Raw genomic sequence first — 26,283 nt, 5'->3', positions numbered from 1 at the left:
CAGACGAGGCCTTCCAAGATCTCAAGCGCATGCTCTCCATCGCACCAGTCCTGGTTGTGCCGACCGACAAGGAGCCGCTGTTGCTCTACATAGCCGTGACCTCACGGACGGTCAGCACGGTGCTGGTGGTCGAGCGACCAGAGAAGAGCAAGATCCAAGCCGTCCAGCGCCCAGTCTACTACCTGAGCGAGGTTCTCTCCAACTCCAAGCAGAACTACCCGCACTACTAGAAGATGTGTTACGACGTGTACTTCACCGCCAAGAAGCTGAAGCAGTATTTCCAAGAGCATGTTGTCACCATGGTCATCACGGCGCCCATTAGAGAAATCATCGGGTGCCGGGATGCCTTTGGCCGGGTTGCCAAGTGGGCGATCCAGCTAGCCGGCCACACCATCCTCTACAAGTCCCGTACCATGATCAAGCCTCAAGCCCTGGCCGACTTCCTCGTCGACTGGACCGAGACCCAGTACTTGCCACCGCCCCCCGACTTGACGCATTGGCGCATGCACTTCGACGGGTCCAAGATGCGACTCGGCTTGGGGGCCGGCATTGTACTGTCGTCCTCGAAGGGCGACCGGCTCCGCTACGCGCTCCAGATCCACTTTGCCGCTTCCAAAAATGTCGCCGAGTACGAAGCCCTTGTGCACGGCCTTCGGCTTGCCAAGGAACTCGGCATCCGGCGCATCCTGTGCTACGGCGACTCGGACCTGGTGGTGCAGCAGTGCTCCGGGGAATGGGACGCCCGCGACTCCAACATGGAAAGCTACCGCTTCCTCGTCCAAATGATGTCCGGATCCTTCGAGGGCTGCGAGTTCCTCCATGTCCCGCGCGCAGAGAACGAAGCAGCCGACACACTCGCCAAGATCGCCTCGTCACGACAAGCCATCCCATCCGGCGTCTCCCTCGAGCACCTGCGCAAGCCGTCCGTCAAGCCATCATCGGACTCCGAGTCCATCCATGTTCCAGACGACCCGGCCGCACCTCAAGCCGGCCCGGGGGCTGCTGAACCCAGCCCGGGGCCTGCTCAGCTCGACCCGGCCACCATCGTCCCAGACCCGGCCGTCGCCATCCCCGACCCGGGGGCTACTCAACCCAGCTCGGGGGCTGCTGACTCGGAACCCACCCTGGTGGCCGTCTTCGCCGTGGTTACGGCTCCATATGGGCCCTCCCAATATCAGAATTTTTGGAGAACGGGCTTCTCCCCATGGACGAGACTGAAGCTCGGCAAGTGCAGCACCGGGCATCCGCCTACAGCATCATCAACAACGAGCTCGTCAAGCGCAGCTCCACCGGCGTGTTCCAGCGCTGCGTCGAGCAGGAACAGGGCATCGACATCCTCCTCGACATACATTAGGGCGAGTGCAGGCACCACGCCGCATCACGATCCCTGGTGGCCAAGGCGTTCCGCCACGGTTTCTACTGGCCCACGGCCCTCCAAGATGCCGAGTCGCTCGTCCTCAAGTGTGAGGGATGCCAACGCTTCAGCAAATGCAGCCACCAGCCGGCGTCAGCACTCTGCACCATATCGATCGCCTGGCCCTTCGCGGTCTAGGGACTCGACATGGTGGGACCCTTCAAAACCGCTCGAGGCGGCATGACGCACCTGCTGGTGGCAGTGGACAAATTCACCAAGTGGATCGAGGCAAGACCAATCAAGAAACTGGATGGGCCAACAGCCGTCCAGTTCATCAAGGACATAGCGGTGCGCTACAGCATGCCGAACAGCATCATCACTTACAATGGCACCAACTTTGCCAAGGGCGTGCTCGAGCAATACTACTCTGTCTCCGGCATCCGCCTCGACCTGGCCTCCGTTGCGCATCCATAGTCCAATGGGCAGGTCGAGCGGGCCAATGGGCTCATCCTGTCCGGTGTCAAGTCGCGACTCGTCGAGCCACTCATTCGCTCACCCGGCAGCTGGCTTGATGAGTTGCCGGCCGTTCTCTGGAGTCTACGCACCACACTGAATCGGTCGACCGGGTTCACCCCATTCTTCCTCGTCTACGGAGCCGAAGCCCTTATCCCGACCGACCTCGAGTTCGACTTGCCGCACATCGCGATGTACACCGAAGCCGAAGCCAGAGAAGCCCGCGAAGATGGCGTCGACCTGCTCGAAGAAGCACAACGGGCCAAAGCTCCTTTAAGCTTCATACACCAAGTCAAAGGCTGTCAGGTCGATCAACCCGGCCCGCCATTCATCAAATGAACAGCCGCACGACCAGCTGCTCGCCAACCAGCTTCGCCGGATTGCCGTCAGCCGGCCCAGTGGGTGTTTTGCTCACGCTCACCGTTTCGAGGAACCCAAGTCCTGCGCGCTCCTCTTGAAGAACCGAACTCCTTGTCACGGATCGTAGCCTCGGTCGTCTGATTCGCGGGGGGGGGGGAGGTTTGAGAAAGGAAAAGTGCATGAAATCGGTCCAAAAAACGGAAGGCAAAAGCAAAAGCACCCACGACATTTACACAAATATTTAAGAAAAGGCCCACGGCCCGAGTTCATTACACCCTAAAACCCCTAGTGGGTGGGTGGACCTGCTACTTAACAGATTTTACACAAAGTGTCTCAGGCATCTCCAACACTGCGTCGCGATGTCGACGGCTCTCCCCTGGCGGCCTCCGGGTCCAGTGAGGTGTCGGTGTCCTCCTCGACACCCGCCTCGCGGTAGACGCCCGTATCCTCCGAGCTCCCCTCCAGATCGTGGAGGAGCAAGCCGTAGTCAACGCCGTCCACGGCCCTGGCATCTTCCGTTCGCTCCGGATGGAACTCATCGTGGAAGGCGAACTCGGCGATGTAGCTGGCCCGGGAGGCGATCCGGCCGGCTTGCTCCTGCAAGAGCTGCTCCGAACCGGCCCGCTGGCCCGTCAACGCGTCTAGCTGTAGGTCTGGATGCCAGGACAGCGTGAACCGGAGCTCCATCTCAGCATCGACGCGAGCGGCGGAGACGCGCCGCTCGCCAAGCCGGTTCGGCCCCATCTCCAACCAATGCGCCAAGCGCGAGAAGCTGCTCGGTTGGACGGAGTCTGGCCACAGGGCCGCCGTCATCATGGTGCCGGCCTGGGACAACCGCTCCATCTGCATTGCCAGGACCCGCAGGCGGGCCTCGGCGGCGGCGATGATCTCCGGGAAGGTCCAGGCCGCCTGTGGATCCGACCCGGACCCAACGACGCCGGTCGGGTCGCGCTGATAGCGGACGGCTTCCTCCGCTAGCCGCTATGTCTCCGGGAAGGCCCCTGCCGCAAAGGAAGAAGCAAGTTAGAAGAAGAACAACAAGGAAGAAAGGCCGGATCCCGACCCGGCAAACTACAAGAAAAAAGTACTTACTGGAGAAGGACTCTTCTAGGTGATGCGCCTCAAGCAACGTACCACGCCACTCCCGTTCGATGGCGCGGTCGCGCTCCTCGAGCGCCTTCTCCAGATTGGCCGCCTTGGAAAGGGCCGCCTTCAGCTCGGCGTCCTTGTCTTCGGCCGCCTCGCGGCGACGGGCCTCATCCTCACGGGCCCCCTCAGTCGTGGTGTCCTGCCCCCACAGGCGATCCACCTCGGCCTGAAGCCGGCCCTTGTCGTCGGCCAGCTGGCCGCGCTGCTGGTCCGCCTCCACCAGGGCCTTCTGCGCCTCCACCACCTTGGCGGCTTCCTCCTTAAGGAGCTCCACCTCGGCCTCGAGGCCGCTCTTGTGACTCACCAGCTGCTCATGCAGCCGGTTGGCCTCGTCGAGAGATCGCCGAGCCGTGGCCGCCTCCGCCCTCGCCTGCGCCGCCTTGATGCCAAGACGGCCGGTGTCGGCAACGAGCCGATCGTAGTGATGACCGGCCCGGAGCAGACGAGTGTTGGAAATATGCCCTAGAGGCAATAATAAAAGTATTATTATATTTCATTGTTCATGATAATTGTCTTTTATTCATGCTATAACTGTATTATCCGGAAATCGTAATACACGTGTGAATACTTAGACCACAATATGTCCCTGGTAAGCCTCTAGTTGACCAGCTCGTTGTGATCAACAGATAGTCATGGTTTCCTGACTATGGACATTGGATGTCGTTGATAACGGGATCACATCATTAGGAGAATGATGTGATGGACAAGACCCAATCCTAAGCATAGCATAAAAGATCGTGTAGTTCGTTTTGCTAGAGCTTTGCCAATGTCGAATATCTCTTCCTTAGACCATGAGATCGTGTAACTCCCGGATACCGTAGGAGTGCCTTGGGTGTATCAAACGTCACAACGTAACTGGGTGACTATAAAGGTGCATTACAGGTATCTCCGAAAGTAGTTGTTGGGTTGACACGGATCAAGACTGGGATTTGTCACTCCGTATGACGGAGAGGTATCTCTGGGCCCACTTGGTAATGCATCATCGTATTGAGCTCAATGTGACCAAGGTGTTGGACACGGGATCATGCATTACGGTACGAGTAAAGTGACTTGCCAGTAACGAGACTGAACAAGGTATTGGGATACCGACGATCGAGTCTCGGGCAAGTAACATACCGATTGACAAAGGGAATTGCATACAGGGTTTGATCGAATCCTCGACATCGTGGTTCATCCGATGACAACATCGAGGAGCATGTGGGAGCCATCATGGGTATCCAGATCCCGCTGATGGTTATTGACTGAGAGCGTCTCGGTCATGTCTGCATGTCTCCCGAACCCGTAGGGTCTACACACTTAAGGTTCGGTGACGCTAGGGTTATGAAGATATGTATATGCAGAAACCCGAATGTTGTTCGGAGTCCCGGATGAGATCCCGGATGTCACAAGGAGTTCCGGAATGGTCCGGAGGTAAAGAATTATATATAGGAAGTGCTATTTCGGGCATCGGGACAAGTTTCGGGGTTATCGGTATTGTACCGGGACCACCAGAAGGGTCCCGGGGGTCCACCGGGTGGGGCCACCTGTCCCGGGGGGCCACATGGGCTGTAGGGGGTGCGCCTTGGCCTTCATGGGCCAAGGGCACCAGCCCCTATAGGCCCATGCGCCTAGGGTTTCCCCCTAGGAGGAGTCCTAGTGGTGGAAGGCACCCCTAGGTGCCTTGGGGGGGAGGGAAACCTCCCCTAGGCCGCCTCCCCCCTAGTAGATCTCATCTACTAGGGCCGGCGCCCCCCCTGGCACCCCTATATATAGTGGGGGAGAGGAGGGACTTCATACACCAGCCCCTGGCACCTCCATCTCCCCCTGTTACGTCTCTCCCTCGTAGTCTCGGCGAAGCCCTGCTGCTGTGACGCCCTGCATCCACCACCACGCCGTCGTGCTGCTGGATCTTCATCAACCTCTCCTTCCCCCTTGCTGGATCAAGAAGGAGGAGACGTCTCCCGTCCCGTACGTGTGTTGAACGCGGAGGTGCCGTCCGTTCAGCGCTGGTCATCGGTGATTTGAATCACGTCGAGTACGACTACATCATCACCTTGCAAGCTTCCGCACGCGATCTACAAGTGGTATGTAGATGCAAACTCTCTCCCTTGACTCGTTGCTTAGATGAACTCATAGATGGATCTTGGTGAAACCGTAGGAAAAATTTTAATTTTCTGCAACGTTCCCCAACAGTGGCATCATGAGCTAGGTCTATGCGTAGTTCTCTTTGCACGAGTAGAACACAATTTTGTTGTGGGCGTGGATTTTGTCATCTTACTTGCCTCTACTAGTCTTTTCTTGCTCAACGGTATTGTGGGATGAAGCATCCCGGACCAACCTTACACGTACGCTTACGTGAGACCGGTTCCACCGACTGACATGCACTAGTTGTATAAGGTGGCTGGCGGGTGTCTGTCTCTCCCACCTTAGTTGGAGCGGAATCGATGAACAGGGCCCTTATGAAGGGTAAATAGAAGTTGACAAAATCACGTTGTGGTGATTCGTAGGTAAGAAAACGTTCTTGCTAGAACCCAATTGCAGCCACGTAAAAGATGCGACACAAATTAGAGGACGTCTAACTTGTTTTTGCAGCGATTGATCATGTGATGTGATATGGCCAGAAGTTGTGATGAATGATGAATTGTGGTGTATGAGATCATGTTCTTTGTAATAGGATTCACGACTTGCATGTCGATGAGTATGACAACCGGCAGGAGCCATAGGAGTTGTCTTTATTTTTTGTATGACCTGCGTGTCATTGAATAACGTCATGTAAACTACTTTACTTTATTGCTAAACGTTAGTCATAGAAGTAGAAGTAGTCGTTGGCGTGACAACTTCATGAAGACACGATGATGGAGATCATGATGATGGAGATCATGGTGTCAAGCCGGTGACAAGATGATCATGGAGCCCCGAAGATGAAGATCAATGGAGCTATATGATATTGGCCATATCATGTCACAACTATATAATTGCATGTGATGTTTATTATGTATTATGCATCTTGTTTACTTAGGACGACGGTAGTAAATAAGATGATCCCTTATAAAATTTCAAGAAGTGTTCTCCCCTAACTGTGCACCGTTGCTACAGTTCGTCGCTTCTAAGCACCACGTGATGATCGGGTGTGATGGATTCTTACGTTCACATACAACGGGTGTAAGACAGTTTTACACAGCGAAAACACTTAGGGTTAACTTGACGAGCCTAGCATGTGCAGACATGGCCTCGGAACACGAGACCGAAAGGTCGAACACGAGTCGTATGGAAGATACGATCAACATGAGAATGTTCACCGACGATGACTAGTCCGCCTCACGTGATGATCGGACACGGGCTAGTCAACTCGGATCGTGTAAACACTTAGATGACTAGAGGGATGTCTAATCTAAGTGGGAGTTCATAATTTGATTGGAACTTTATTATCATGAACTTAGTGTAAAACCTTTGCAAATATGTCTTGTAGATCAATGGCCAACGCTAATGTCAACATGAACTTCAACGCGTTCCTAGAGAAAACCAAGCTGAAAGATGATGGCAACAACTATACGGACTGGGTCCGAAACCTGAGGATCATCCTCATAGCTGCCAGGAAACAATATGTCCTAGAAGGACCGCTAGGTGACGCTCCCGTCCTAGAGAACCAAGACATTATGAATGCTTGGCAGTCTCGCGCTGATGATTACTCCCTCGTTCAGTGCGGCATGCTTTACAGCTTAGAACTGGGGCTCCAAAAGCGTTTTGAGCATCACGGAGCATATGAGATGTTCGAAGAGCTGAAACTAGTTTTCCAAGCTCATGCCCGGGTCGAGAGATATGATGTCTCCGACAAGTTCTACAGTTGTAAGATGGAGGAAAACAGTTCTGTCAGTGAGCACATCCTGAAGATGTCTGGGTTGCACAACCGTATGACCCAGCTGAACATTAACCTCCCAGATGAGGCGGTCATTGACAGAATCCTCCAGTCGCTCCCACCAAGCTACAAGAGCTTTGTGATGAACTACAACATGCAGGGGATGGAAAAGACCATTCCTGAAGTGTTCTTGATGCTGAAGTCAGCAGAGGCTGAAATCAAGAAAGAACATCAAGTGTTGATGGTCAATAAGACCACTAAGTTCAAGAAGGGCAAGGGTAAGAAGAACTTCAAGAAGGACGGCAAAGATGTTGCCGCGCCTGGTAAGCCAGTTACCGGGAAGAAGTCAAAGAATGGACCTAAGCCTGAGACTGAGTGCTTTTATTGCAAGGGGAAGGGTCACTGGAAGCGGAACTGCCCCAAATACTTAGCGGATAAGAAGGCCGGCAACACCAAAGGTATATTTGATATACATGTGATTGATGTGTACCTTACCAGTACTCGTAGTAACTCCTGGGTATTTGATACCGGTGCCATTGCTCATATTTGTAACTCACAGCAGGAGCTGCGGAATAAACGGAGACTGGCGAAGGACAAGGTGACGATGCGCGTCGGGAATGGTTCCAGAGTCGATGTGATCGCCGTCGGCACGCTGCCTCTACATTTACCTACGGGATTAGTTTTGAACCTTAATAATTGTTATTTAGTGCCAAGTTTGAGCATGAACATTGTATCTGGATCTCGTTTAATACGAGATGGCTACTCATTTAAGTCTGAGAATAATGGTTGTTCGATTTATATGAGAGATATGTTTTATGGTCATGCTCCGATGGTCAATGGTTTATTCTTAATGAATCTCGAGCGTAATATTACACATGTTCATAGTGTAGATGCCAAAAGATTTAAAGTTGATAATGATAGTCCCACATACTTGTGGCACTGCCGCCTTGGTCACATTGGTGTCAAGCGCATGAAGAAGCTCCATGCCGATGGACTTTTAGAGTCTCTTGATTATGAATCGTTTGACACGTGTGAACCATGCCTTTTGGGCAAAATGACCAAGACTCCGTTCTCCGGAACAATGGAGCGAGCAACCAACTTGTTGGAAATCATACATACCGATGTGTGCGGTCCAATGAGCGTTGAGGCTCGCGGAGGATATCGTTATGTTCTCACTCTCACAGATGACTTGAGTAGATATGGGTATGTCTACTTAATGAAACACAAGTCTGAGACCTTTGAAAAGTTCAAGGAATTTCAGAATGAGGTAGAGAATCAACGTGACCGAAAGATAAAATTCTTACGATCAGATCGTGGAGGAGAATACTTAAGTCACGAATTTGGTACACACTTAAGGAAATGTGGAATCGTTTCACAGCTCACGCCGCCTGGAACACCTCAGCGAAACGGTGTGTCCGAACGTCGTAATCGCACCCTATTGGATATGGTGCGGTCTATGATGTCCCTTACCGATTTACCGCTATCATTTTGGGGATACGCTCTAGAGACAGCTACATTCACTTTAAATAGGGCACCGTCTAAATCCGTTGAGACGACACCGTATGAATTATGGTTGGAAAGAAACCTAAGCTGTCGTTTCTGAAAGTTTGGGGATGCGATGCTTATGTCAAGAAACTTCAACCTGAAAAGCTCGAACCCAAGTCGGAAAAATGTGTATTCATAGGATACCCTAAGGAAACTGTAGGGTATACCTTCTACTTAAGATCCGAAGGCAAGATCTTTGTTGCCAAGAACGGATGCTTTCTGGAAAAAGAGTTTCTCTTGAAAGAAGTAAGTGGGAGGAAAGTAGAACTCGATGAAGTACTACCTCTTGAGCGGGAAAGTGGCGCAGCGCAGGAAACCGTTCCTGTGATGCCCACACCAACTAAGGAGGAAAACAATGATAATGATCAAGGTACTTCGGATCAAGTTACTGCTGAACTTCGTAGGTCCACAAGGACACGTTCCGCACCAGAGTGGTACGGCAACCCTGTCCTGGAAATCATGTTGTTAGACAACAATGAACCTTCGAACTATGAAGAAGCAATGGCGGGCCCGGATTCCAACAAATGGCTTGAAGCCATGAAATCCGAGATAGAATCCATGTATGAAAACAAAGTATGGACTTTGACAGACTTGCCCGATGATCGGCGAGCGATAGAAAACAAATGGATCTTTAAGAAGAAGACGGACGCGGATGGTAATATTACCATCTATAAAGCTCGACTTGTCGCTAAGGGTTATCGACGGGTTCAAGGGATTGACTACGACGAGACATTCTCTCCTGTAGCGAAGCTAAATTCCGTCCGAATCATGTTAGCAATTGCCGCATACTATGATTATGAGATATGGCAGATGGACGTCAAAACAGCATTCCTTAACGGGCATCTTAAGGAAGAACTGTATATGATGCAGCCGGAAGGTTTTGTCGATCCTCGGAACGCTAACAAAGTATGCAAGCTCCAGTGATCCATTTATGGACTGGTGCAAGCATCTCGGAGTTGGAACATTCGCTTTGATGAGATGATCAAAGCGTTTGGGTTTATGCAGACTTATGGAGAAGCCTGCGTTTACAAGAAAGTGAGTGGGAGCTCTGTAGCATTTCTCATATTATATGTAGATGACATACTCCTGATGGGAAATAATATAGAATTTCTGGACAGCATTAAGGCCTACTTGAATAAGTGTTTTTCAATGAAGGACCTTGGAGAAGCTGCTTACATATTAGGCATCAAGATCTATAGAGATAGATCGAGACGCCTCATAGGTCTTTCACAAAGCACATACCTTGATAAGATTTTGAAGAGATTCAGAATGGATCAGTCCAAGAAGGTGTTCTTGCCTATGTTACAAGGTATGAGACTGAGCTCAGCTCAGTCACCGACCACGGCAAAAGATAAAGAAGAGATGAGTGCCATCCCCTATGCTTCAGCCATAGGATCTATTATGTATGCCATGCTGTGTACCAGACCCGATGTAAACCTTGCCGTAAGTTTGGTAGCAAGATACCAAAGTAATCCCGGCAAGGAACACTGGACAGCGGTCAAGAATATCCTGAAGTACCTGAAAAGGACGAAGGACATGTTTCTCGTTTATGGAGGAGACGAAGAGCTCGTCGTAAAGGGTTATGTCGACGCTAGCTTCGACTCAGATCTGGATGACTCTAAGTCACAAACCGGATACGTGTATATGTTGAATGGTGGAGCAGTAAGCTGGTGCAGCTGCAAGCAGAGCGTCGTGGCGGGATCTACGTGTGAAGCGGAGTACATGGCAGCCTCGGAGGCAACACATGAAGCGATTTGGGTGAAGGAGTTCATCACCGACCTAGGAGTCATACCCAATGCGTCGGGGCCGATCAAACTCTTCTGTGACAACACTGGAGCTATTGCCCTCGCCAAGGAGCCCAGGTTTCACAAGAAGACCAGGCACATCAAGCGTCGTTTCAACTCCATCCGTGAAAATGTTCAAGATGGAGACATAGAGATTTGCAAAGTGCACACGGATCTGAATGTCGCAGATCCGCTGACTAAACCTCTCTCGCGTGCAAAACATGATCAACACCAGAACTCTATGGGTGTTCGATTCATCACAATGTAACTAGATTGGTGACTCTAGTGCAAGTGGGAGACTGTTGGAAATATGCCCTAGAGGCAATAATAAAAGTATTATTATATTTCATTGTTCATGATAATTGTCTTTTATTCATGCTATAACTATATTATCCGGAAATCGTAATACACGTGTGAATACTTAGACCACAATATGTCCCTGGTAAGCCTCTAGTTGACCAGCTCGTTGTGATCAACAGATAGTCATGGTTTCCTGACTATGGACATTGGATGACGTTGATAACGGGATCACATCATTAGGAGAATGATGTGATGGACAAGACCCAATCCTAAGCATAGCATAAAAGATCGTGTAGTTCGTTTTGCTAGAGCTTTGCCAATGTCGAATATCTCTTCCTTAGACCATGAGATCGTGTAACTCCCGGATACCGTAGGAGTGCCTTGGGTGTATCAAACGTCACAACGTAACTGGGTGACTATAAAGGTGCATTACAGGTATCTCCGAAAGTAGCTGTTGGGTTGACACGGATCAAGACTGGGATTTGTCACTCCGTATGACGGAGAGGTATCTCTGGGCCCACTCGGTAATGCATCATCGTATTGAGCTCAATGTGACCAAGGTGTTGGACACGGGATCATGCATTACGGTACGAGTAAAGTGACTTGCCAGTAACGAGACTGAACAAGGTATTGGGATACCGACGATCGAGTCTCGGGCAAGTAACGTACCGATTGACAAAGGGAATTGCATACAGGGTTTGATCGAATCCTCGACATCGTGGTTCATCTGATGACAACATCGAGGAGCATGTGGGAGCCATCATGGGTATCCAGATCCCGTTGATGGTTATTGACTGAGAGCGTCTCGGTCATGTCTGCATGTCTCCCGAACCCGTAGGGTCTACACACTTAAGGTTCGGTGACGCTAGGGTTATGAAGATATGTATATGTAGAAACCCGAATGTTGTTCGGAGTCCCGGATGAGATCCGGGACGTCACAAGGAGTTCCGGAATGGTCCGGATGTAAAGAATTATATATAGGAAGTGCTATTTCGGGCATCGGGACAAGTTTCGGGGTTATCGGTATTGTACCGGGACCACCGGAAGGGTCCCGGGGGTCCACCGGGTGGGCCCACCTGTCCCGGGGGGCCACATGGGCTGTAGGGGGTGCGCCTTGGCCTTCATGGGCCAAGGGCACCAGCCCCTATAGGCCCATGCGCCTAGGGTTTCCCCCTAGGAGGAGTCCTAGTGGTGGAAGGCACCCCTAGGTGCCTTGGGGGGGAGGGAAACCTCCCCTAGGCCGCCGCCCCCCCTAGTAGATCTCATCTACTAGGGCCGGCGCCCCCCCTGGCACCCCTATATATAGTGGGGGAGAGGAGGGACTTCATACACCAGCCCCTGGCGCCTCCATCTCCCCCCCGTTACGTCTCTCCCTCGTAGTCTCGGCGAAGCCCTGCTGCTGTGACGCCCTGCATCCACCACCACGCCGTCGTGCTGCTGGATCTTCATCAACCTCTCCTTCCCCCTTGCTGGATCAAGAAGGAGGAGACGTCTCCCGTCCCGTACGTGTGTTGAACGTGGAGGTGCCGTCCGTTCGGCGCTGGTCATCGGTGATTTGAATCACGTCGAGTACGACTACATCATCACCTTGCAAGCTTCCGCACGCGATCTACAAGTGGTATGTAGATGCAAACTCTCTCCCTTGACTTGTTGCTTAGATGAACTCATAGATGGATCTTGGTGAAACCGTAGGAAAAATTTTAATTTTCTGCAACGTTCCCCAACAACGAGTCCGCCAGGACAGCACCTCGGCTGCGAAAAAAGAAGGACTCGGCAGAAGAAAAAAGCAAGACTTAAGATTTGGCCCAACTGTTACATAGTTGGCCCGAATCTCGGGGGCTACACCCAATGGGTGCGCTGGCGCGCCCCCACTAAAAAAGAGCACAAGAATACATGCGGCGACGCGGAGCTCCTCCTCCTTGGCGGCAAGCTGCTCCATGATCTCCCGGTGCTTGCCCAAGAGACGGTTGTAGGCAGCAACCCGGAAGGCGTCGAGATGCTGAAGAAAGCAGAAAGCAGAACAAGGCCAACGCTCTAAAGATTCGACCCAACTACTACGTAGTTGGCCCGAACCTCGGGGGCTACACCCAGTGGGTGCGCTGGCACGCCCCCACAAAGAAGAAATTACAAGAAGGCTTACCAGAACGGCGCGCTCTAGGTCGCGCGTCCGCTCCACCTCGGCCTGGGCGAAGGCCACGAGCCGTTCCGTCCGGCCTCGCAGGCGGCGACTGACGGCGTCCAGCACCGCCTCCTCTTGGGTCTGAGGCCCGAAGACAACGGCGCCCCCGCTCCGCGCCGGCTGCGGCATGGCGGCTCGGCGCCCTTCCTACTGGGGTACCAAGGCGTGCTCCCCGCTGGCCGCTTGTGACGCGGCCAGCAGCTCCTCCAACGCCCCTCCCGGCACAGACGACGACCCGGACGCCGGGACGCCCTGCATTGCTGCCTCCGGTCCGGACGGCGGGGCGGCCTGCTGCGCCACCACCGGCCCAGCTGCCGGGATGGCCTCGGGCACCGCCGCCCGCGGTTCCTCCTCCAAAACCTGCGGCGCCTCCGGCACCGCCGCCCGCAGTGCCTCTCCCAAGACGACGCCACCTCCACCGCCATCAGCCCCCGCTCGCTCGACCACGTCAGCCCGCGGCGGGGTGTCATCCATCACCTCCATGACCTCTCGGTCGAGGATCACCACCTCAGCCCGGCCTCCACGGCCACGCCCCCTCACCGATGACGGCTCAAAGACCGTCGCTGCCACCACTGTGCCCTCTGGCATCTCGCGCCAGGCCGGCTCCGCGCCGGCTCGCGCCCATGCCGCTGCCACGTCGGTCCGGTTCCTGTCCCGCCAGGCCAAGGCTTCGGCGTCGTTCAGATCCAGGCCGAGGTCCGAGTCGGCCCGTCCCTCCACCTCGGCCTGGTCGGCGAGGTCGGACCAGATCCTGCAAAACGCGGCCCCTTCGGCGGTCACGGCTTCCACCGCCGCCCTCACCAGCGCGATTGGCGACCTGAAGAAGAAGATAGAATGAGCAAAAAAGAAACAAGACTAGCTCAAAAATCTGGGCGCAAACAAGAGATGAAGCTTACCCAGACAAGACCGGGACCGGGGTTGGCCACCCGTGCCCGCCGCCGCGCTTCCTCTTGGCCGGCCTCCCGGCCCCAACCGGGTCCGCCGTGCGCTTCGGGGCTCGGGGGCACCGTGCGACGCTGTCTTTCCCATGCGGGCGGCTCGGCGCCGCCTCATGCGAGGACCCGGCTCCGCCCGCGTCGCCGCCTCCCCTGCCCAACGCCACTACACCAGCAACCGGCGTCAGCATCGCCCGCACCGTGCCGTGATCAGCAATTCAAGACACATAAAGAAAGATACGAGACTTACCCGCCCGACGCCCAGTGCCGGCGTCGGACTAGGTCTCCTCCTCCCCGCCATGGGCCGCGGGCTCCTCTGGCGCCACCGGTGCCACCTGCGACGAAGCCCGGGCGTAAGGATGCTGAATCGCGTTCAGAAGTACCTCTTGCATCGCGTCAGGACGGATGAGAAGGTGCGCAGCAGCAAAGTAAGAAGACCAGACGCTCAGCTGCGGCGCCAAGTTCGACTCGTTGTACGGCGCCTTGCCGAACCACCAGTCCTCTCCAAGGTTGGCCTTGGAGATGTCATTCACGCAGCGCACGATCTGCTCCGCGGACAGCCGCGTCGACCCCATGCGATTGGGGTCTTGAAGGCCGACCATTTCGCCGATGAGGCAGGAGCGCCCCTGAAGCGGAAGGACCCGGCGCATGATGAACGCGGGGAGGAGGTCGGTGCCGGTGAGCCTCTCCTGCGTCCTCATCACCGTCACCCGCTCGTAGAGATTGACGATCTCCTGCGACGGGCGCCTGGGCGAGTAGCCCCAGTTCGTCTTCGCCCGCGGCGGCACGATGGCGAAGGCCGGAAGGTTGATGTGATCCGCACCAAGGTTGCGGACATAGAAGGAGTTCTGCCACTTCTTGGCAGAATCCTCCAGCGGGATCTTGGGGAAATCCGCCCCCAACCGCTTCGAGATGACGGCGGCGCCGCAATCGGTGAACTCCCCGGCCGACGGCCCCTGCTGCTTCAAGGAGAAGAAGCACGCCCAGAGGTCGATCGTAGGCTCGACCCCCATTTACCCCTTGCATAGGGTGACGAAGTCGGAGAGCTGGACGATGGCGCCGGTGCCAAGATGATGCGGCTGGAGTCCGAAGAACTCCAGGAACGCGCGGAAGAAGGTGCTCGCCGGTAGCCCGAACCCGCGCTCGAAGTGCGTGAGGAAGACCACACGCTCCTGCCCCTCGGGCCTAGGCCTCTGCTCGCCGCGTGGCAGGCGGACGCCGACGTCCATCTCCCGCGGCAGGCGCCGCGTCGGCCGGAGTTGGGTGATGTCCTCGGTGGTGACATTCGAACCCATCCAGGAGCCCGATGGCAGCACCATGATCAAAGGAAGAAGAAGGAAGATGGACGGCAAAGGAGTTCTGCTCGGAGCAGCGGGTGCCGCAGTGCCTCAGTTGCAAAGAGCGGAGCGAGAGCAAAGGGACGGGAGGGCGCGAGCGAGAATAATGTCTGCCGCCCCCTGACCCCCGATTTATAACCCTCGGTTTGAACGTGGGGAAGTGGGGAAGTGGGATCGTCTGCACACGCCCGTTCCACTACCCCACAATAAGTGCGCACGTACACGCGCAGTAACTGCCCGGGGAAGAGCAACCGGCCCCCGGACGCCGCAATAAATCCGCGCGCATGGGCGAGGGCGCGCGGCGGCGGGCCCCAGTCCGTCTCTCAGTCCCGTCACGCGCGTGGCCTGTCAGGCCCCTCCGATTTCCGGGCACCACGTGGCGCCCGCCCAAAGCCCGAGGGATTGCCCCAAGATTCGACGGACTCCTCGGTTCCCGCCACGACCGGGATGCCGCGATCCGGTTTCCGAGAAAACCGGCACACAGTGGGTGTTGCCGGACCCGGCGCTCGCAGAATCCGCCTTGCTTAAGGAGGAAACTGCGAAGGCCCACTCTTCCGAAGACGGCGGACCTTCACAGCTTCGGGGACTACTGTCGGGGGGATGGACCCCGGGCAGGCAACGGAACCCGGATCCTCTTCAAAAACAACAGGGCTGGCACCGCCCCTCAAAACCGGCACGCGCTCGACCCGGCCAAGCCCCGCAAGCCAGCCAAACTCACCGACCCGGCAAGACACGTCGACTCGACCCCAACGACTAGTGCAAGACAGTCGAACCCGGCACGACCAAAGCTTCCTCCACAAGCCAGCGCCACCCGTGGCGTGCTACGCAATCCAGCCGCGGGTCAGCTCCCGTCCCATCCAGGCCGTACCATTGGGACGAGTTTTCAATCAACGATGACCGAGGCAACAGTGCCCCGCCCATGCCTCTGGTCAGCGGGAACGTGGCAACAGTGCCCCTCACCTACCCGCTGACAAGGGCCGGCGTGGCTACAGTGTCCCCGCCCTCACCGATGACGACAGCAAGCGGTAACCTGACGGAGAGCACTGTACGTGACTTGACTCGGCCACACCCTGACGATCGACAAGACGGCGCACCGTCCCCCTAGGCATGCGGGGCCCGCACCTAGGGGAACCCGGCGAACCACAAGCCCTCAGCGGGACCCAGCCCGGGTCCCCGGACACCGATAATACGGACCTACCGACTTGTAACATTACCAATGTACCCCCAGGGGGTTGGTCTATAAAAACCCCGGGAGCCCACGATCAGGCAGGAGAGGAAACATATACAAGAGAAAAGCAAGTAAGCATAGGACTAGCCACCAAACAGCGACACCGGAGAGAAGGAGCAGCCCAAGCCTTGGCCAGCTTCCTCCCTCCTCCATACAGCTCCAGGAGCAACATTGCACTATCGATCATCCAACTACACTCGGCAGGACTAGGGGTATTATCTCTCCGGAGAGCCCCGAGCCTGGGTATGTCCGGCGTCCCGCGCCCGCTCATGCCAACCTCGCCTCTGGAGTCCACCAGCGCCCTCGAGCCTCCTCCTCTCTTTAGCCATCCCGTGGCATCTGCCGTGCGCCCACCACGACAGTAATCTCATCAAGAAATAGAGCAAAAAAGGCATCAATCTAACAACAAAGATTACCCTTGTATTCAATGTTGTTGCCCTTCATTTTAGCACATGACTCCTTCCAGCATGAAATGTGAACCCCCCCTCTCTCTCTCTCCCTCCCAAAATCTCTATGCAGGCGATTAAATAAGGCGACCATAGATACAATATGCTCTACATACTCCAGCTTTGAAGTTGCAAAATCATAACGGTTTTGAAGAGGCCGGGTGTGTTGCTCATCATGTGTGTATCCCTTTTATGCTCTATTGTGAGATAACAAAATCCACTCTTTGTCGAATAATTTATCATACAACTGAGAACCGAGAAATAACCGGCTCAAAATAAGCTACTCCCGAGCTGAAATGAAATTGATGGAGTATTAATTCTAGCATAATCCTACATCTACGTAAAGGGCTACTTGCTTGTACGTAAACTTCTTACCCGGCCCGGGCCGTTCTTTCTTCCAATCATATCATGCCAAGCCAGTTCTCACATAGGTTTATGTAGACTATTTACGTAGATGTAGCAAAGCCCTTAAGTACAGAAGGATCGGACGGCTGTGGATATCGACGGGCAAATAGCTATTTCTGAAAGCGAAAGCCACCCCGGAGCTAAAACGGGCAAGAATCAATGTCTTTGCACAAGCAATTGCACTACGCTAGAACCAACATTTTCTTACACGGCAAGCTATGAAAATCCACCCATTACGAAATCGTAAGCTACGGGCTAAACAGAAGCAGCCGGCTCATGCCACCAAGAAACAATCGTGTGATCCAGATCTCTACCAAAAAAGAACGGGTTGCCGCTCGCCCACTCTACCACGCGCACCGTGTGGCTGCCACTAGACGACTACTAGCTCTCTAGCAGCACAGTGCCAGCAGTGGAATGCTGCCAGAAATGCCTCCATGGACGTGAGCGACTTGTCTTGACGGAGGCTGTAGGAAACACGGTCCGCGCGCTCGTGACGGGCAAAGGCGTGGCGCTCTTGCCGTCGGCGTGGCGTTCGGCCCTGGGCGCGGCGGCGGCGGCCGTGCGATTCCTGCCGCCGTAGTTGAAAGGGACTGAAATTTCGGGCCGCGGCCACGCGCGGGCGGACGTCGTAACGTCACGCAACAGCAAGGCCCTGAGACCGTCGGACCGATCGGGCGGCGAGGTCGACCGCCGACGTCGACGTCGGTTTGTGCGCCGGACTAAAGAAAGACCGACCAGATCCGTACGTGATGCGCAGAAGCCCAGTAACTACAGTAGTAAAGCGCGTTCGAAGCTCTTGCACTCCGCTTTCTTGCCATGGGTCGCGGAATTACAGAGCTTTTTTCCGTTTAGCCATTGTTTGTGGCTCCCGTGAGCCTCTCCGTAGCGCATCGGCAACAGGTGAGGCTCAGACGCTGAGTGCTACACAGGAGCTGGACATATCAGATGGCGACGGAGCCGTACGTGCTTGCGCTGATGCGATGTGCCGTCCAGTGACAGTGAGTAAGCTTCCTGCTGCATGCATTCACATGCATCGTCACTGAAGTTCAGAGAATCGGAGTTCAGTTTTGGGTGAACACAGCGTCTTGTCTAGAATTACAGTGGACGGTCAGCAAAAATGTGGGGATCACCATATGGCAGTAATGGCACCTATATGTAGCTTGATAGCACCGGCAAACAGGGAGGCTGCGACATCAGATCAGGCGTGATGTGTGGATATATAGAACCAGTAATTGACGGAGCTGGAAAACTGGAGCAGAGTGCAGAGGACGTCGCTGTTGGAAGGTGCGTAATAGTAAGCATTTCTGCTAGTGGAGTTGCTGTGGACAGTGGACTGGCCTGCCACTGTGGGTGTGGATGTTGATTGTTGAAACGTTCGGTGTTCAAAACCGATCGACGGAGACCTGCTTTTGGAAAACACGTCGGGATCGTCAAGATTATACTTGGAATGTTGAAATGTTTTCCAAGGGACATGACTTGTGACCAAATTAAGATCCAAAACGAGACGCTCGGCACCAAGTCTAAACTTGCCTCTGATGTTCCTTCAAAAGGGAAATTTCAGCGTTGTGAGTCATAGTTGGTTCTCAACAGCAATGTGTTAGGTAGTTATGATTCCACGGGGTTGAGATCTTCTTCAGTACCGTATCGTGTTGTAGTGTTGATGACATGTGGGACCAGGTCCCACATGACAGTGACTGTACAGCACCGTACAGTACTGCAGAGGATCCTAACCCGATCCCACGACACTGACCCCTGTATCACAAAAGTCTGCATTTTGAGGATCTTCCGCTGTTGAGTGGTGATGGTAGGTTGGTTCGGTGTGTCGGTGCCTCGAAGAGACTGTGTTAGAACTTTGATGCCGTGTTCCAGCCAGGGTCGGAAAGAAATAAAAAACAACGAGACTTAGTGGATCAAGTTAGGTGGTGGTTAGGTGGCCCGCAAGTTCCCAGGTGGCAAATCCACAGGTTTCATGGGGTTACCAGCTTCTTCTTTTTTTCGAAACGGTGGTTACCAGCTTCCGAAATCTACACTTACGTTGGTTACTAGTACAAAGCTTAACAGCCTAGATCTTGCACAACTTGTGGTATACTACTGTATCTTTTACTGCCACGAGCTCCTTCCTTGCTCCAACCACCGCCACTATTTTCCCCTCGATGCTCGATCGATCACAGGCACGGAAGATAACACCAACAGCAACGCCATTGTAGCATTGGAGCCCAGAGATGGCACCTTTATAGGCAAGGCCGGCCGTATTATAGACTCGACATTTGTCTGGTCCTGTTAGACTATGTATAGCTTCTGTACTATTGTACGTATTGTAACACATTCATTATATATAATGAGATAAGCCACCCTTAGAGGGTCGTGCTGGTTTTCTCAAAACTTATTGTCTTATATGGTATCACGCTAGGTTACGATCGCTTCCGCTTTCAAACCCTAATACCCGCACCGCCGCCGCAGCCGCAGCCGCCGCCGCCTTCACCGCCGCCATGTCGAGCGCCGCCACCACCGGTTCCACTGCTGCGGGGTTCCTCCCGGCCTCTCTTGCGGCTCTGCTCAACCTCCCGCTCGATGCCGTCGCCGTTCCGGCTCCGATCGGACCAGGAGCATCGGCTCCGTCTACTCCACGCCGCCGGCGCCCTTGCTTGGGCGCGACCTCGTGGTCCACACCGCGGCGCCGCCGTCCGCTGCGGACTCCGCGGGCGTCGTCCCGCCGCTCCTGCCGCAAGCGGATCACACCGCCCCGCTAGCGGGGTTGGCAGCGTCTGACCCGGCCGCGAGCTTTGCGGCGTCCGCCCTGGCTGCGGTCCCGCCTCCTCCCGCATCGGCTTTGGTGCCTCCGGCTGCCTCCATGGTGTTTGCACCCCAGGCAGCCCCCTCGATGGGATCGTCTTCGCCGCCGCCGTTTCACTTCGGTCATCTCATCACCATCAAGCTCTCCACCGACAACTACATCTTCTGGCGTGCGCAGGTTCTCCCGCTCTTGAGGAGTCACTACCTGCTAGGCTACGTCGACGGATCGCTTCCCTGCCCACCCGCACTGGTAGACAGCGTGCACGGTCCGGTCTACAATCCGGCCCATCGCGTCTGGACGGGGCAGGACCAGGCGAACCTCTCCTCCATCCAGGGGTCGCTCTCGCCGGCAGTTGCCGGACTTGTTGTCTTCGCGAAGACGTCTCATGAGGCCTGGACCATCCTTGAGCGAACCTTTGCAGCGCAGTCCCAGGCTCGTGTCTCTGCACTCCGTCGTCAGCTTGGAGAGTGTCAGAAGCTTGACTCTACTGCCACTGAGTTCTACAACAAGGTCAAGGGCCTCGCCGACACATTGGCCTCCATTGGACAGCCCCTCACCGACTCCAAGTTCAACTCGTTTATTGTCAATGGTCTTGATGAGGAGTATGATGCCTTGGTCGAGATCATCAACGAGCGGGGCAACTCGACACCCATGCTGGCACACGAGGTTTTCTCTCGGCTCCTTCTCACTGAGCAACGGGTCGAGACACGCCGCTCCAGGGGCACTGGCTCCCTCTCGGCCAACGCCGCCACCAACGGTGGCCGCTCTTCTTCATCACCCCGGTCTCCCTTGGGGCTGCCACCGTCGCCCGCCTCGGCCCCCCCACCTACTGCGACCTTACCGGGGGCTGGCGGTCCACGTGTGTGCCAGCTTTGTGGCCGCGATGGGCACTGGGCCTCCAAGTGTCATAAGCGCTTCCAGCGAAGCTTCCTTGGTCTTGGCAATGACGGCAAAGATACACGCAACAATGCCCGTCAGGTCGCCATGGCTGATCGTCCCGCGCCGCAGAAGCAACAGGGACACACTCAGTCCTACTCCATCGATCCACACTGGTACATGGACTCTGGGGCGACAGAGCATCTGACCAGCGAGATGGGGAAGCTTCACACTCGTGAACCCTATCATGGCTCCGACAAGATCCACACCGCCAATGGAGCAGGTATGCACATCTCTCATATTGGTCAAGCATCTCTTCTCACTAGACATGCTAATAGGAGTCTTCAGCTTCGCAATGTTCTTCGAGTTCCATCTGTGACCCGTAATCTTCTTTCAGTTCCTAAACTCACACGTGATAATAATGTGCTTTGTGAATTTCACCCTTTTGATCTTTTTATTAAGGATCGGGGCACGAGGGACATTCTTCTTAGTGGGCGGTTGTGCCAGGGCCTCTACCGTCTGGAGCATCCTGGCGTCGCCTGTGTTTTCAGTGGAGTTCGGGTCTCTCCGTCACAGTGGCATGCTCGTCTTGGTCACCCGGCCACACCTATTGTCCGTCATATTTTGCGTCGTCATGAGCTTCCTAGTTTGTCTAGTAATAAAGATGTAGCAGTGTGTGATGCTTGTCAGCAGGGGAAGAGTCATCAACTTCCTTTTTCGGAGTCCACTCGTGAGGTGAAACATCCTTTAGAACTTGTGTTTTCAGATGTATGGGGTCCTGCTCAGACTTCTGTCAGTGGTCATAATTACTATATCAGTTTCGTTGATGCTTATAGTCGCTTTACCTGGCTTTACCTTATTAAACGCAAATCTGATGTGTTTGATATTTTTGTTCAGTTTCAAAAACATATTGAACGTCTTCTCAAGCACAAAATTGTTCATGTCCAGTCGGACTGGGGGGGCGAATATCGCAACCTCAACTCCTTCTTTCAGTCGCTTGGGATAGCTCATCGTTTAGCATGTCCACATACACATCAGCAGAATGGTTCAGTCGAACGTAAGCATCGTCATATTGTTGAAGCTGGTCTTACTCTTTTGGCCCATGCATCTGTTCCGTTTCGATTTTGGAGTGATGCTTTCACAACTGCATGCTTTCTCATCAACCGTACTCCCACTCGTGTTTTAAACATGAAGACTCCCATTGAGGTTCTCCTTAATGAACAACCTGATTATACCTTTTTCAAGGTATTTGGGTGTGCTTGCTGGCCGCATCTTCGTCCATATAATAAGCGCAAGCTTGAGTTTCGTTCTAAGAAGTGTGTTTTTCTTGGCTATAGCTCTCTTCATAAAGGTTACAAATGTCTTCATGTTCCCACTAATCGTGTCTATATATCTCGGGACGTCGTGTTTGATGAGCATGTTTTTCCCTTTGCCAAACTTCCTGTGTCCACTGTCGAACCACCATCTCTGCATTCATCCTCTGTTGCTTCTGACCAATTTGATGATGTTGCATACTCTCCTTTGCTGTTACCTAACCATGGTGCAGGAACCGGACGTGGGGCTCGTTTGGAGCTGTTGGAGGATTCACCATCATCATCGCCGCCTTCTGATGGGCACGTCGATCGCCCTATGTTGCATGGCATCGATTCGCGTGCCCATGCATGGTCACCCGAAGAGCCCGTCGCGCCGAGCATCTCCACTGCTCGGTCCGCTACGCCAGCGACCGCCGAGTCTCCGGCGGCTCGGCCCTCTTCGCCAGCGGCCGCCGAGTCTTCAGCGGCTCGGCCTGTCACGCCGTCTTCGCCCGCGGCTCGGCCCGTCACGCCGTCTTCGCCTGCAGCTCGGGTCCGCGACGCCGTCCTCACGTCGCCTTCATCCGCGGATCGGCCCACGACACCGGCCGCGCCACGGCCCACTATGCCGGGCTCGCCATCGGCCCGGTCTGTGACGCCGGCGTCGCCAGTTGCTTCGTCTGCTCTGCCGGTTTCGCCGGTGGGCCGGCCTTCTTCGCCGACCGAGCCCGAGGCTACTGTGTCTGGCTCCTCGTCACCGGCTGACTCGTCAACGTCACCGTCCTCCAGCCCATTGCAGGCTGCTCCGTCGACCTCGGTGGTTCCTGTGTCCCGACCACATACACGCAGTCGCAGTGGCATTTTCAAACCTAAGGAACGTAAGGATGGTACGGTTGCTTGGTTGGCTGCTTGTTTGGCTGCTGCTGTTGCGGATCCATCTTCTGAGCCTCGCTCATATCAGGCTGCCCTACGCATTCCACATTGGCGAGAGGCTATGGAGCAGGAGTTTCATGCTCTCCTTCGTAACAAGACATGGACTCTCGTTCCTCCACCACCACGGGTAAATGTTATTGACTCAAAATGGGTATTCAAAGTGAAGAAGCATTCGGATGGATCTATTGAGCGTTACAAAGCGCGACTTGTTGCTCGCGGTTTTCGGCAGCGCCATGGTCTTGACTATGAGGACACCTTCAGTCCTGTCGTCAAGCCTACCACTATTCGGCTTCTTCTCTCCATTGCTGTTTCTCGTGGTTGGTCACTTCGTCAACTTGATGTGCAGAATGCTTTTCTACATGGATTTTTGGAGGAAGAGGTTTATATGAAACACCCGCCTGGTTTCTCTGATCCTGATCGTCCTGACTATATATGTCGTCTCTCCAAAGCACTATATGGTTTGAAGCAAGCTCCTCGTGCCTGGCATGCCCGCCTTGCCTCTGCCCTTCGTGCTCATGGGTTTGTGCCGTCCACTGCTGACACTTCATTATTTCTTCTACAGAAGCCAGAAGTCACTATGTATCTTTTGGTATATGTCGATGATATTATCCTTGTCAGCTCTTCTCAGTATGCTGCTGATGCTCTTGTCTGCTCTCTTGGTGCTGATTTTGCGGTCAAAGATCTTGGGAAGCTTCACTACTTTCTTGGAGTTGAGGTCACTTCTCGTGCTACTGGTCTTGTCCTTACGCAGAAGAAGTACTCCTTGGAGTTGTTACAAAGAGCGGGCATGCTGAAGTGCAAACCGACCACCACACCCATGTCGTCTACCGACAAGATAACAGTTGTTGATGGTGAGCTTTTGTCTCCTGCGGATGCCACAGAGTACAGGAGCATTGTTGGTGGACTTCAGTACTTGACGATCACGAGACCAAATATCTCTTATGCTGTTAACAGGGTTTGTCAGTATCTTCAGGCTCCCAGAGATACTCATTGGGCTGCTGTTAAACGCATTCTTCGTTATGTTCAGTTCACCCTGACATTTGGTATGCATATTCGGCCGACTTCCTCTCGGGTCCTTTCGGCCTTCTCTGATGCAGATTGGGCTGGTAGCCCAGATGATAGGCGATCCACGGGGGGTTATGCAGTATTCTTTGGCCCTAATTTGATCGCCTGGAGTGCTCGGAAACAGGCTACTGTGTCACGTAGCAGTACTGAAGCTGAGTACAAGGTTGTGGCTAATGCTACTGCAGAGATTATTTGGGTGCAGTCTTTGCTTCAGGAGTTGGGTTTGTCTCAACCACAGCCTCCTATTCTTTGGTATGATAACATCGGTGCTACATACCTTTCTGCAAATCCAGTATTTCATGCCCGAACGAAACACATTGAAGTTGACTATCACTTTGTACGGGAACGTGTATCACAGAAACAACTCCAGATCAAGTTTATCTCATCTAAGGATCAACTTGCAGACATCTTCACTAAGCCTTTACCTCTGCCACAGTTTAAGGCTTGTAGGCGCAATCTTACCCTTCTCAGTTCTTTAGAAAGTGGCTAAGATTGAGGGAGGGTGTTAGACTATGTATAGCTTCTGTACTATTGTACGTATTGTAACACATCCATTATATATAATGAGATAAGCCACTCTTAGAGGGTCGTGCTGGTTCCCCCAAAACTTATTGTCTTACAGGTCCATAGCCTACAGTAGCATGGATCGATCGGGCGGGCAACTCAGCGTTTTGTTTCCTTGCGCGCGTTCCTTTGGATTTACTACTGGCTAGCTTCCCGGATCTAGAAACTGCGCGCATCTATCCGATCCACAGCGATGCTCCCGAGATGTGGACGACGACGGACAGACAGACGGCGTGCGGCTCGCCGCACATGGCGCCCGTCCGTCCGTCGGCGCCGGTCGATGCTTCGAACAATCATCGATCGTATGAGACGCCGGGGAAAAGACCCGCCTTCCAGGTCACCGCGCCGCACGCGCATGCATGCACTCGATCGGCCTCCATGATTGATTGCTCGCTCGTGGGCTCGTGGCTCTGTCCGTCTAGGGCTGTTCGTGTGCATGCACTGAGATTGATTGTTTTTCCAAGCGCAAAAGCGACATGAGAGAAATTTTTAAAAAGGCGACATAAATTCTGGCCTCGTTTTCTGCTCGAGTGTTGAGCTCGACATGTCTAGGACTGTTCCCCGGGTTCGCAGGATCAGTGCTTCTTAATCTTGGTATGAACATGACAGATTTAGAGTGCCCAGCGAAGCTGCGGCAAATTTGACTTCTCTGCGATGCCCATGCATGTTTATTTTAATGAATGTCAGAGCAACTCCAGCGTGGCGACCCAGTTCGTCGGCGCGGACAGAAAAATCGACCCAACGCACTGACCCAAACGGACGAGCATCCGTTTTTCGTCTGGCTGCCGACCCATTCCCGATTCATTTTTGAGCCGGATTTGTGCCAGCGCGGACACGAGACGGACGTGCACGCTCGCCTTCTCCTCCCCTGGCCTGCTGGTCGGTGGCATCCTCCATCATTTTCCTCTATTTTCCCCCAAAACCCTCCCGCCCGCGCGCGCTCCCGCTGCCCGCCATGGACGATGACCTCGATGCTGTCGCCGATCTTGCCTCTCTCGCCTCGTCCGCCATGACGACCGCCCCCTCCGGCAAAGGCAAGCCTCGCGCGCCCCCGCAAGACCGCTGCCGCTCCCAAGCCGAAGAAGAAGACGCCCGAAGAGCGGACAAGGAAATCGACGAAGAGAAAGGGCTGGAGGCACGCGGCGGACGCGGCGGCAACGTGGGAGGCGCTAATTCTGCTAGGGTTAAACCCTGGCCAGCACGGCCTCGTTAACGCCGTTGTGGCCGCGGACAGCACCCACTCATCCGTGTTCCCTCGGATGGTGCTGCCCAACTCGCCCAGCGCGTCGACGACGCAACCGATACCCGGCTGCCACGTCTACCAGCAGGCCTCTCGACTCTTCAGGGAGTGCTCGCCCGACATGAGCATGGTTGCGCCTTCCACCCCCG

Source organism: Triticum dicoccoides, chromosome 6B, assembly GCF_002162155.2.
Source record: "Triticum dicoccoides isolate Atlit2015 ecotype Zavitan chromosome 6B, WEW_v2.0, whole genome shotgun sequence".
In the NCBI taxonomy this organism is placed as follows: domain Eukaryota; kingdom Viridiplantae; phylum Streptophyta; class Magnoliopsida; order Poales; family Poaceae; genus Triticum; species Triticum dicoccoides.
The sequence above is the reverse complement of the archived record's forward strand: the minus strand, read 5'-3'. Positions refer to the sequence as shown.